Raw genomic sequence first — 14,317 nt, forward strand, 5'->3', positions numbered from 1 at the left:
GTAGAACAGGCATCTGTATCCAGCGTGCATGGACATAATTTAAAACGAAACAACTTTCAACTGTCACTTTGCTTTTTGAACTCCTCTTCACCTGCAGTTATTTTTTCTTTCTACTCAAAGACCTTAATCCTTCCTCATTCTCTAGAGCAACTTTTTTTAATGTTTATTTATTTTGAGAGCAAAAGAGAGTGCACACGAGCTGGGGAGGGCCAGAGAAAGAGGGAGACAGAGCATCCCAAGCAGGCTCCGTGTGTCAGACCTGAGCCCAAATCAAGAGTCAGACACTTAACCAACTGAGCCACCCAGGTGCCCCCTCTATCGAAACTATCAACGAGGTTAAACATACTGTTTCACTCAATTCTGAGACCTATACTTGTTCCCATCTTAGCAGTTCTAGAAGTGGGATGCTGCTTAGAGCGGACACCATCAGTGCCTTCCTGCCCCTCCAGAGCTGTGGTCGTCCTCACCTGCCCTTTGTGACCTGAGCCAACGTGGGAGGCATCTCACCAGCCCCCTGTCGCCTTAGTTAAGTCTTTTGTGCTAATAGCGCTTTGGACGACTAGTGCACGTCTTAGCTTAAACTTGAATCCCTACTGAAAACGTCTCGGAAAAATTACAGTTAGATGCAGGACTGAAGTTATGATCGAGGAGTGTGGAACCAGACTGGTGAGGCAACCCTTGCACTGGCAGAAAACCAGACATTTTTTTCCCCTTATAAAACAGTGATGGATTAGGTGCAGTGGAGGCCCTAAGAACAGAAGAGCCCCATCTGCAAATGGACCATTTCCGCACCGAGATTCACGCAGATGGGTTGCCAGTGATACGGCAGACAAGGCAGCTAATTTCAGATAAATGCCAACTGTCTTGGATTCACCATCGGATTCCCAAAGCTAGACAAGGTGTGGGTGTGATTCCGTCGTGAGTCCCAAAAGACTCCAAAGGAATCCAAAGGAACACTTGCAGCTGACTTTCAAAAGAAGTTCCTTTCCAGCCACATGTAGTTTCCTGAAGGAAGTAAACAGAATTATGGGTTTAACCAAATAAGAAACACAGCAAAGCTAATATTTTTTGAAGGGCCTCAGAATTCTACTCTCTGTCCTAACAGGGCGTTCAAGTGTCAAGCTTGGGGACTCTGGTTCAAAGAAAGCCACGTGTTACCAACACGTTACTGATAACCTTGCAGCCTAAAACTATTTAGAAGAATAATTAGTATGATGAAGACTTAGTCTTAAACTTTGCTTGGAATAATGAGTAATATGAAAATGAAATTTTACGGACATGTACCCTGTTGTTAAAGAAAAATTTTATACACGTTTATATAACGTTTCTTTTTTCTCTCAAATTATCAAATTAGTGGTATTTTAGAAACCAAGGTATATGATGCTACCCTGTGGCTATGCGTGATATTTTGCTTTTTAAAATTCTTGGAATTATGATCATTCAGTCGAAACAATTAACAATAAATAAATATATCTATAGTCGTTCAACTTTCTTAACCTATTTTTCTGGGGGAGGAAAAAGGCTAGTTTTACTAACCAGAGCAGATGTGAGAAGGCTTTACAAAACAGAAAGAGAAAGTGAGTTATCTGGAAAGAGGGCAGCTGTTAGAAGATGCTTTTATCTTGGTAAGAACGGAATCGCATTTGTTGGACAAAATGACAGCCACTATAAATAAAACCACTGGGCTTTATGTAAGAGGAGAAACCGGGTGCACACGGAAGCTGCCCGAATGGCCCCCTGCGGAGTTTCAGCCTGTGTCTAATTGGATTCGGCCTGATTTTGGATTGGAATTGTAGACTGGAGTCTATCATTTGGAACCAAACCCACCCGTTCCTGTTCGTGGAAAAGGAAGTTAGCAAAATGGAACGATTTGCTCCGCACATGTTTCAAACTGCTATCAGTAAAGAAAGGGCCTTTCAGTTCAACAAGCCTTCCATGTCTCCGTACTTCGGTCTCATCTCAAAATAGCATCGAGTCCCGAAATTACGAGAGCACTGTCAAGTGGTGGCATGATGTAAGTGGAGGGAAGATTAGCAAGCAAAACCACGGTGTTCGGAGGTATTTATGAGGCTAATACATAATAAATACCCTGGGCCGATTGTGGTTATGTGATCATCTTCACCAGTGGCCTGTTTTTTATTAAAAACCATTGCTTGGGGTGTCTGGGTGACTTAGTTAAGCATCTCACGGTTCATGAGATCGAACCCTGAGTCCGTGTCTGACAGCGCAGAGCCTGCTTGAGAGTCTCTCCTCTGCTCTCTCCCCCCCCCCACCGCCCCGCACACCCACTCGCTCGCTCTCTCTCTCTCTCTCTCTCTCTCTCTCGTGCTCTCTCAAAAATAAATAAATAAACTTTAAAAAAAAAAACATCTCTTATCCACAAGTTCTGGTACTGCGTGTGGAGGGCTAGGCGAGTGAATAAACTTGCACACGCATCCAGTTTGGTTTGATTTCATAAGAGAAATGTCTGGAGCTTGCTGGCATTTTCTGCCTTGACTGCTGTCTCTTGCTGCTTCCTTCCTGTTTTCCCGGCCCTGCATCCTAAACTTCTTTGAAGGCCTCCCCCACCGATCAGGGATCCCATCTGTAGCTTTTGTTTACCCGGCGGTGTGGTGTATATAGCAGATTTTTTAAGTGTTTTAAAAAAATTTGTTGGCTGAAGAGTTCTTTCACTCAGCACACGTAGAAAAATTGCTATACATCAGGTGCTGTAATACACCTGCCAGTTAGCCAGCTCAGATGTCGTGTACTGATAGAGTAAGCATCTGATAGTTTATGGAGTGATGCTTCTAGAGGCATTTACCAGAGTAGGGGAGGACACCTTGAGAGAGCCCCCACGGAAGCTTTTTTCCGAGCTATCTCTGGAGTTCTGTTAGGTTCTTATAGAAATGGTTTCTTGTTTTGCATTAGTGACAGACATGTACGTCACTAGTGAGTCATTCAGTCAACTCTCAGTGCACTCTACTTTGATCCTAGAGAGCTGGGAAAACAGACTTGATAAGAGGCCGACCTTGGTGTCAGGTCTGGGATGGCAGACACATAGGCAGGTAAGTGACAGCACCATGGGATAGGAGCTGGGATGGAAATGTGGAAGCACAGAATGCCTGAGAACATTCCGGAAAGCCTCACAGACACATGGCATTTGAGCCGAATCTTGAAAGAATTTGGTCAGTGGAAGGGGAGTGGGAAGGAGTTCCAGGAAGTGGATGCTTGTTCAGAGACCGGAAATCTTACTAGGAGGTGTTGGCTGCTGAGTCTTCCAGAACTTGGAGAACGGTGAGGGTTGGGTTGGAAACAGTGATCTCTGTGGCCATCACTTTCTATTTAAAAGACTTTCTGGATCCCCCTGAAAACAAGGCCACACAGGACAGCCTAGAAAATGGAAGACGCTCATTCTGCTTTTTCCTCAATCCCTTAGCCTCAGCCACAGTATGGATACTTTTTTTTTTTTTTAACTTGAATGCTTATGCACATCTTGGCGGGATGTAAATTGGAGTTCCCTTAAGCCCTTGGGAGACCCCATCTGACAGCTGTTCCTCTAATGCTTTCTGTCCTGGGTCATTTGGCTCAGTGGTTGCTAACAAAGCCCAGGTCAGGGGTCCATCTTTTCTTGCGCTGGGCTCTTTAACTCTGCTCCCTGCCATGGTTCCAGGCTGAGATGCTAAGCCACTGTCCCCCATGAGCCACTGCTAAGCAGAGGTCTGGGGAAGCAAACACGTGATGTCTCTGCCCTTCCCAGTATTTGCCCCGTTGTTGGCGGCACGATTGGCTTGTCTGTAACTTTGGCTCAAGAGAAGCCTGAGAAGGAGAGAACTAAGGTGGCACGATCCGGGTGGTTCTTGTTGCCAGACCCAGTTTTGCAAGAATAAGTGGATTATCTGGACATAGTCATCCGGACATCTTGGTCGGTTGTCTAAATACACGTAGGCCCTTGGTGATACATGACATCCTTTCTCACAGGTGGCGACCCAGAGCACATCCTACCCACCCACCGCATTTGTATTTACTTTGTACATTGCAAAGGCAATATAAGCTTATTATAAATAGTCTAAGGAAATCAATAGACTGGAGAAGAAAACGTGAGATTTCCCCCCACCCCCACAGCCATGTATCCTCCTGGACTTTTTACACACATTTACAAACATTATCCATCATTCGATTGTACTAAAAAAGAATTATGCTCCATGCATGATTTGGGGGCTTTGTTTTTTTCTTAAAATATCCTGAGCAGAAAACGTCTTTGAGGGTAAGTCCCAATCTTTGTTCTTTTTGTTAACATGACTTGTTAGTAGAGTTGCCAGATTTTAGCAAACGAAAATACAGGCCACTCAGTTACATTTGAATTTCAGATAAACAACATACACGTTTTTAGTGCACACAGCTTCCCACGCGATCCTTGGGAAACGCACATAATTAAGAAAGTTTGTTGTTTACCTAAACATCCAATGGATCGAGGTGTCCTGTATTTTATTTGGCAACTCTGCGCTTGTTAATTGATTTGTTGTCATTCTGTATAGGACTTTTCTTGCACAAAAACTCTCAACCAGAAAAAAAGGTCCTGTTTCCCGATTTGGAAAGGGTGGTCTCGGGCCAGTGTTCACACACCTGATGAATGTGCTGCGTGACGGGCCGGCTCAGCTGGGAGCCCAGTACTCATTAGCTGCCTCCATTGGAAAGAACTGGCCTGTGCAGCTGCTTTGTGCTTGGGGCTGAGACCTTGGCTCTTTCATCCCAGCTACTGTGTGAAGTCACCAGTGCCAGTTACCTGAAGTCCTGTGGGTGATATTAATTGACATTTTTTAAATGAATGCCGGTATTTGTAGGAATTTGCAATGCAAACAGTCAGCCTTTCAAGCGGTGCATATTGTAATTAAAGCAAGCTTTTAAGATTCTTTGAAGTACTAAATGTTTATGAAATTCAAATAGGGGTGCCCGATCTGCACAATAAAGGGGCTCTTGGTGGAGTTTTTTTTTTTAAATCGTCTATTTTGTAGATGTAAATATATGCCATAATTAGTGGAAAGTAACTTGAAGAGCGAGGCTGAGTTTATTCCTATTATTCTTATTTAAAACAGCTGTGGCAGGAGCCCTACAGCTGCTGTCCCGTTGTTTGGGCAAGGGCACCATGGTCCCAAGTGAACACGCTCAAAGACTCGCTTCCCTATGAGCAGCTCCCTCGCTCTCCCCCAATGCAGGTTGCCATGCGGGAGTTGTCCCATGGTCATTCCGGTGAAATTCCCCCACTGCAGTCCTCTGATGCCAGGGGGGCTGGTTTCAGGGGTCTGGGCGTATGCAAATGAGTCAGGGGGGAGGGTGTGGGAGCAGCCTGCATCCTCAGAGCCTCCCCCCCCCCGCCCCCCATCAGCACTGCCTCCTGGGCTCCTTCTGCCCCACCCCCCTCCCTGCTCGCCGCCTTGTTGCCCAGTGCGGAGTGATTGTCCTTTGGCGCCTGCGGGAGCAGCTGCAGGCCTACGCGGTGCCCTGCCCGGCGGAGCCTGGCCATGTGGCAGGCCTGGACGGCCGCCCACAACCAGGCCCAGCTCCCAGTGCCGCCTGCCAAGGAGCAGATGCTGCCATTGGAAAAAATTGCTTCACAATTTGAAATCTTGGTCCTTTGATCATTGCTCAGAGAGGATGAAGAGGAGAGGTTCAAAGTGGTGGTTTGAAAATGCCAGCGTCTCCTTGCCTCCATCAGTGCCTATTAGACTGTCTCTTGTCAGGGACGGTCCTCTTGATGTTTTCATCTTTGCAACCAAGTAATTCCCACTCAGCCCTTGCAAGCCCTCGGGGTGGAAGGGAGTGTCCAGCTGCCTCCTCCTTTCCTGACCCGGTGCCCCTGCTCTGTCCCCTGCCTGTGGGGTTATCTGCTTCCCCTCAGTGCCGGCAGGCTTTTACCTTCTAGAAGCTCACGGCAGAGTTTGTCACCAGCCCAGCGCTGCTCCTGCGTGAGCTGTGCGTTTCCATTCTTTGCTCAGCAGCTGTAGTGCTCACGCCCTGGTCCTTCAGCCACCTGGAGCCAGGTTTTCAGAGCCCTGGAGTTGTGCACAGAGGGCCCCCTGGCCCGACCCTCCCCTCTGAGAGCTCTGGATCCTACTTACCAGGGTGAGGCCTCATTTTTCCTCAGCCCTAGAATGGGAAGGATCATTCTTTGAAGTATATTCCTTTTCTTTATTTTAATGTTTATTTATTTCCGAGGGGTGAGAGGGGCGGAGAGAGAGACTCCCCAGCAGGCTGCAGGGCTCAATCTCACAAACCACTGAGATCATGACCTGAGCTGAAATCAAGAGTCGGACGCTTAACCAACTGAGCCACCCAGGCGCCCCTGAAGTATATTGCTTTTATACTTCAAATTCCAAAAACATAAAACTAAACAGCGGAACAGACACATGAATAAATGGGCTAACTAAATGAGAAGTAACAGAGGAGAAACTAATCTAGAGTCTTGCCTGGTGACTGAAACGTTTCCGCTGCATTTATAATGAGTGTAAGACAAGGATGATTTAGAGAAGGATTAGGGAAAATTTGATGTTTCCTTTTTTTGTTATTGTTTCTTTGCTGTCTGATGCAGTCAGCTCTCTCTGTGTGGCATTATAACTTGCTTCCACCTTGACCTTGTATCATTTCCCAGGACTTGCCCACCAGTGGAGTCTGAAGTCTTTAATTGATTCAACACGCCTTTATTAATGATTGCTTTTTTGTTTTATTTGCAGAAAGAATTCTGTAACCTCTCTAATTAACTCTTTGTGGGAAAGATGGTAATTTTGTGCCTGTGTGAACAGTTATATCCAAAACTTAAGACTCGTCATAAACTCACAGATCAGAAAAAGTGCTGCTTTTTCTCTTAGGAAAAAGCCATCATGTGTCTGTACTGTGCACCTGATCCTTATAGATGGGGGCTCAGACTGGCTCTGTGGGCATTGTTTTGTCTTGGTTATTGATTATGAACAACCATCTTTACGCGGTTACATCTCTGTGGATATGACGCAAGGCTCCGTCTGTATCTGTCCTGAGTGCGTTTTCGATCACTGAGTTACTAGGAACAGTTGTCAGCGTTTTTAACGGCTGCCATTTTGTTTCATGTGCCATCTCTTCCTATCACTGTGGCGGCTTCGGGAAGCAGGTCTTTCTTTGTGGTTAAAAATGGAGAATGAGACTGAAAGAAACGACTGCTGTCCATGCTGTTGGGCAGACGTCTGGAATGAAATAAGGATAGGTGAAAAGTCAGAATTCACAGACATCTGTAATGGATGGAAGGGGGGTCTGAAATCAAGATGGGGTTTGATAAAAATAAATGTAGGACTTGAATCTGGGGAAACAGATGGGACCTGAAGAGCCTTGTGGGTGAGAAGAAGAAGAAGACAGGTAAGAGTAGGGGGGAAATGAATGAAAACTGCAGAATTGTCTAACAGAGGTATTCTTGGATCTGTGTGATTCCAGAAGGCAGAGCACTGGGGGGGAGTTGCAGGGACACAAACTGCAAATTGAGGGGTGTGGTAGGCAGAGTCACATCCCAAGTCCGTAGCCATCGTATCTGTGAATATGTTACATCGCACAGAAAGGGGAATCGAGGCTGCTTATCAGCAGCTAGGGCGAGGATCTTGGATTATCTGAGTGGGCCCAGAGTAGTGACCAGGTTCCTTAAAAGCAGAAGAGGAGGGGGACCCAGGAGAGATGAAAGTAGGCAGCGGGAGAAGGACCCAGCCTGTTGTTGCAGGCTTTGAAAATGGGGAGAGGGGCTCAGATAAGGAATGTGAGGGGCCTCCAGATGCTGGAAGAAGCAAGGAAAACCAGTCCCTCCCCAGGGCCTCGAGAGAGGAATACAGCTCAGCCAGGACCCTCATAGACCCGGGGAGACCAGCGTCGAAGTCCCACCTGCAGAAGTTTGAGATTGTATATTTATGTTGTTTTAAGGCACTCAATTTACTCATTTGTTAAAGCAGCAATAGATAACTAATATAATAGGAAAAAGAACTGTCTAACAATGAAGTCTACCCTGCATGTAGTTTTTTCTTAAAGCAATGATTTTCCTATATCTAAAGATATTTAGCCCAAAGGCAGCACAGGTCAGGATACCATAGAAAGGATTCCTGCATTTGACCTCCAAGCCTAGTTCATATATGGGGTCTCTGTTCTAAGGCAAAATGGGCAAAGAGTCCTTAAAAGGGCCCGTTTGCCTGGACATCCCCCCCTCCACAGCCACATCTGCCTGTGTGTGTGTTTAGCACTTCAGAGCCCAGCCCAGACCATTTTAGGTTGGCTTGTCCCCAAAGGAAAGGATGGGATATGGTTTGAATTTGGGATTTGTTGGGAAGACAAGTTTGCTGGATTTTAGCTGTTTCTTAGATTTTTACATTAATTTGCTTTTAGAAAATATCGTGCAGTCAGATAAAGCCGATGAGGCAGAAATAGTTTGTATCTGATACCAGCACATTCTTTCTTATTTTCTTGCCTTCAGAACTGTCTGAAACAGGGGGCGCCTGGGTGGCTCAGTTGGTTAAGCGTCTGACTTCGGCTCAGGTCATGATCTCACAGTCCGTGAGTTCGAGCCCCGCATCGGGCTCTGTGCTGACTGCTCAGAGCCTGGAGCCTGTTTCGGATTCTGTGTCTCCCTCTCTCTGACCCTCCCCCGTTCATGCTCTGTCTCTTTCTGTCTCAAAAATAAATAAAGGTTAAAAAAAGAACAACAACAACAAAAAAAAAGAACTGTCTGAAACAGGTTTGCCCTGAGTTTTCAGTTGGGAGAAACAGGTAGGGGGGTGGGGGGTGATGAACTACATGTGAATCTCAGACTCAAATCACAGAGTTTGCCTCCTTTGTTGTTGATTCAATATTAGCATTCTTTCTTTGGTATTACCTTTGCTCCATGGGAGCTCAGTGAATGCATTTCTTTCTGGGATAATCGGAACATCCTCAGCTGACAGACGATTATCTCTCCCATCAATACCTCCTCCTAGAAAATTCCCAAAGAACAGCTGTTGATGTGGTGGGATGGCTACGTGATTATTTCCCACCGTTCGAGAGTAATTGCGGAGAGTTGTAAGAGCAAATTGGTTATTTACTGTTAGTCGAGAAGCCTTTTAAAAACTAACCTGATAAATGTATACTGATAATTAAAGTTTTCTCAACTGTGAGAGAAGCAAGATCATTCCAAAACCATCTGTCCCTGTTATCTAAATGAAAGCTATAATGTGCACAGTCCTCATGACCCAGCTGTTCCACTCCTGGGAACACCCAACAGAAATGCATACATGTGTTCATCAAAAGCGTGTGCAGGGGTGTTCAGAGTAGCTCTCTGATTTGGAAACATTGCCAGGGCCCGGCAGTGGTAGAATGCCTAGATCGTGGTATTTTTCATTCGGTGGAATCGTCTAGCAAGTAGCAGGTGAATGAACTGCCCACAACAGCATGCGTGAATCTCCCCGCTAAGGCTGAGCATATGAAACTGAGCACAAAGGAGTCAATCTGTGATTCCATTTATTTAAAGTTCAAAACACCAGACAGAACTAACGGACAGTGTTTTCCCCTCAAGATCACCCCTATGAGGTAAAGGGGTGATTGTACTCGAAGACAGCATGAACGGGAGGGCTTCTGGTTTCTTCATCGGGGTGCTGGCTGCATGCGTGTGTTCACTTTATGAAAATCAACGGACTGTAAACTTGTGATCTGTGTGTCGCTCTGAATGTACGTCAGACTTTAGTTTTATGTAATAAATAAATAAACAAACAAACAAACAAACTTCCACAAGTTTAGAACTCCTAATTTGTTGAGCTAATTTCTGAGCAGGTTTTCGTAATGTGTATATTTTAATAGCTTCATTTTTGATACTTCCTGTCATTAAAACCATAGATCCTCCATCACCAAGGAAAACTCATTAAAATTATTTGGGGACTTCGAAGGGACAGTGGTGAACCGAAGGTGGGATGGTAAGGATGATCTGCCCAGGTGCAAGGCAGTAAGGACGTCCGTGGTGGTAGAGACGTTTAATGGTAAAACCACCTAAAAATCGTTGTCATGTTTATGATCACCATGTGCCCACGGTTCTGAACAATGCCGTTGACAAAATACTTCTAAAGAGAAAAAAATATTTTGTTGACCTAAGTTCTAAACGATTGGTGAAGTTAGTGTTTTTATTCCATCTACGCACACACATATATGCTTCAAATTAGCACTCTTCTATTGCGTGGCCGTTGTGTGACTTACTCTTTAGTAACACATGTGGACTCAGCCTGTGTCCGTTCGTAGGAGTAAGTTCTTGACAGTTTGGAGTCGTTTGGGCTGCAGTCCCATGGCTAAACCATAGACCCGGAAAGGCACCCTGATAGCACAGTCATTATGCAGACGGCAAAACAGAACTGGAGTCACTTGAGTTCTGTCACTCTCTTACTACTTTGGGAGTTCTTGCATTTAAAATTTACAACTGTGAAACAGAGTGCTGAGTCTTACTGAAAATAATTTTTTCCAATAAAGAAAAGAGGCTCTTAAAAATGAATCCAGTCTGCTGAGGTCCACGCAGTGCGCCGCTGCCCGGGACGGCTGCTTTCTGTCACCAGCATGACTTTACGCGCAGAAACTCTGAGAGATGGGGGCATCTCTGGGAGACACGGGAGGCTGTGGACATTTCCAGCAGTTTTGCTAACATCACATTGTGGCAGATACCATTCCAAACATTTTTAAATTATATATATAGACAGATTATTTTGTGTGTTTGTTTCTATGCTTGCTTTAGGTTTTAAACGTCCGAGTTAGTTTGCATCATCAATGCCAGTAAAGTGAATAAAGTAAAAAATGGAGCATTTTTTTAAAAAAAAGGGCAGAAAAGAAAGTCTTGTGCCTAGTGAGCTGAGGTGCAGTTCTGAAGACACCTCCCTCCTGGTCGTATCACTGACATAAGTAGAGGTTGGTAGTTTATTTTTTTTTAATTTTTTTTTTCAACGTTTATTTATTTTTGGGACAGAGAGAGACAGAGCATGAACGGGGGAGGGGCAGAGAGAGAGGGAGACACAGAATCGGAAACAGGCTCCAGGCTCCGAGCCATCAGCCCAGAGCCCGACGCGGGGCTCGAACTCCCGGACCGCGAGATCGTGACCTGGCTGAAGTCGGACGCTTAACCGACTGCGCCACCCAGGCGCCCCTGAGGTTGGTAGTTTAAAAGAAGTAACCCAGGGTGCCTGGGTGGCTCAGTCGGTTAAGCTTCTGACTTCAGCCAGGTCACGATCTCGCGGTCTGTGAGCTCGAGCCCCGCGTCGGGCTCTGTGCTGACAGCTCGGAGCCTGGAGCCTGTTTCGGATTCTGTGTCTCCCTCTCTCTGACCCTCCCCCGTTCATGCTCTGTCTCTCTTTGTCTCAAAAATAAATAAACGTTAAAAAAAATTTTTTTAATAAATAAATAAACATTAAAAAAAATTTTTTTTAAATAGAGTAACCCACCCGGTTGCCTGTGCCGTTAACCACCTCCTTCCTATACTTCTCTCCACTCGTCACATCAGACTGCTTTTAACTGCTCGTTGACCACCTTCTTCCCTATACTTCGCTCCTCACACCAGACTGCCTTTGACTGTTCACCAGTCTTTCAAAACAACCCGATTGTGTCAAAAACAATGAGTTTATTTGTAACTCAAATACTATCAGTTTATTTATAGCCCATTGAAACTCTTTCAGTGCTGGAAAATTTTTTAAATGGAAGGAAAGGAAATGAAAAGTAATTTCTAATGTACCTTTCCTGCTGCACGTAAACTCATTACTGTATCCATGTTGCGAAGCAACGAACTATTCATCAGTAGAGCACGCAGTAATTATTATGCTGTGCCTGGGTAATGGAATAGTATGCAGTTACCAAAATGTGAGGCTGCTCACGTTTTTAAATGGCTAGTCTTTTTAAAACTGATTATTTCCGTATCAGTACTGTATGAGTTCTAAGATGTAGCTGTGTATTTTTTTGTGTTTAGTTTTTAAAGTTTATTTATTTTGGGAGAGAGAGCGCGGAGACGGGGCAGAGAGAGAGGGAGAGAGGATCCCAAGGAGGCTCCACACTGTCAGCTCCGAGCCTGACATGGGGCTTGAACTCATGAACTGTGAGATCACGACCTGAGCCGAAATCAAGAGTTGAACACTTAGCCAACTCAGCCACCCAGGCATCCCAACTATATATATATATATATATATATATGTGTGTGTGTGTGTGTGTGTGTGTGTGTGTGTATATATATATATGTGTGTGTGTGTATATACACACACACACACACACACACACACATATATATACATATATACATATATACATACATAAAGCAAGGTTTGAAGAGTACCATTCTTTGTGCAAAAAAGAGGGGAGGTGTGTGCTTGCTTATCTAAGTACTAACTCTCTCCAAAAAGACGCTTGGAAAACACTGATCACCAGTAGAGAGATTGGCAAGTTCAGGGGTAGAAATAAAATGTACACTCTTTTTCCAGTTTGATTTATTTTCTTTCTTTTCTTTTCTTTTTCTTTTCCTTTCTTTTTTTTTACTTACCACATATATGTTTTTACTTTTTTCAGAAAAATACTAAAACCTGTTGGCACAAACTATACCATGACTATGAGAGCATAAATCCCACCACTGAAACATACCTGAGCCACTTCTCAGAGCCTCATGTCCTCAGCTGGTGGCAGAACAAGGCAGTGGTTCCTGCGGGCCCACGTGCACGCCACATGGCAGGTAGAAAGCTAGATATAATTCTGGGCTCCCGCATGCCTGAGACTCGTTGGTAACGTTCTCCTCTGGAGGCTGGAGCTCAGTAGACCCAGAGAGCTTGGGCATAGATGTCAGTCAGCGTCAGACATCATCGTTTCTTGCTAACCTGCTCTTTTCGCGGAGTCCAGCGTCAAACCTGCAAAAAACTTGAAAATGTACACTTGGGTATTTTTATTTATTTACAATCTGTGCACCATATAATTGCAAATGGCAGAATGTGAGGGAGTGTTACTAAATTTATGGGTAATACAAACCTGGACAAGTACAAGTAAAAGCAGATTGGAATCCAGTAAAAGGAGCTATACGCTGGTTGTTAGTTGCTATTAGGAATACCTGGGACAGGTAATTACTGTCGTTGAGCCCTGAATTTAGCTTTGAATTTCTTGGCATGTAAGAAAAAAGGGGGAATTTAAAGCATATGGTTCTTTTTATTTGAGGCCAGGAAATCTGCAGTTTTGCCTAAGGAAAGGGACACTGTCTTGATATTCAATTCAAATGCAGATCCTCATTAAAAATATATATAGGATGACTCAGGTCTTCCTAGTGGTTACTGCCTGTCAGGGTTTGAGAATGAGCTGGTCAGAATGTGCCAGACCTCATAAACTGTGGTCTCATTTATGAGTCCGGTCCACCTGTCTCTCTCTAGCCCCCACAGTGGTGCAGATACCATCCCTTGTCCGGACCACTTTGACAGTTTTCTGACCTGTCTCTGCCTGTGCTCTCACTTTTCCAGAGTCGTCTCCATGCTGTGTTCGGGGTGCCTTTTAGGAACTCAGATCCAGCCATAACTTGTCACTGTGCCTGTCCTGGGCACTTACAACTCCTGCATCCCTTGGTTGTAGGATCTAAGACCTAAACCCTCCTGCCTCTCCTGCCACCCTCTCTCATCCCAGCCTTTTCGTGGCCTTGTTTCTAGTTCTGTGCACCTTGTCCACACTCTCTCAGGACACATTCACCCGCCTACGTCAGCTCTTCTACCATCTTTGGATCTGGGCTGCATCATCCTCAGAAGCTTCCCTGATCCCAAAGTTGGTTCTCATGGCCCTCGATGCCTCTTTCAGGAGTGCTCATCCCTAGGGTGACGTCCTCCCTACTAAATTGTGAGCCCGTGGCAGCAGGGACTGGCCCAGCTCGTGCTTACTCTGATCCCCAGCTCCCCACCCAGTGCCTGGTGTGCCATAGCAGATCACAAGGTACCGGAGGGGAGGGAGCCGTCAATCAGTGGCCCGGCCACTGCAGCGGCCTTGCAGCCTCCCTCCACAGTGAACACCAGACCACACTGAGACGTTGATCCCTGAAACACAGCTCGGTTCACAGCACCTTCTTGTGCCAGAGCTTTCAAAGGGTCCCCATTTCCTGCAGCATGCAATCCACACCCCTTTTTTTAGCCCTCCATGGCCTGGGTCCTGGTTGCGTTTTTCCAAACTCACTGCTCCTGGTGGCCTCAGTCCTTAACACTGCAGCTGGAAAGAGGCGCCCTAGGCTGCTTCTACCCCCACTGTCCCCTCAACCCATCTCTGCATGTTCACTTCGTAACCACCCCGTAAGTAATACCCCTGGTTGAAAGTAATGCCTTCCCTTGTCTGA

At 45.4% G+C, this 14,317-nt stretch overlaps 1 protein-coding gene across 1 annotated transcript in view; it reads left to right on the forward strand.

The window, feature by feature from the left end:
* Window positions 1-14,317, forward strand: part of TEAD1 (TEA domain transcription factor 1) — a 177,510-nt gene that overhangs the window by 151,337 nt on the left and 11,856 nt on the right. The gene's annotated exons all lie outside the window — the stretch shown is intronic.

The sequence above is a fragment of the Lynx rufus genome, unplaced genomic scaffold (genome assembly GCF_022079265.1).
Source record: "Lynx rufus isolate CCGP_SWC_20201006 ecotype Redwood Valley unplaced genomic scaffold, mLynRuf1.p SCAF_9, whole genome shotgun sequence".
Classification (NCBI taxonomy): Eukaryota; Metazoa; Chordata; class Mammalia; order Carnivora; family Felidae; genus Lynx; species Lynx rufus.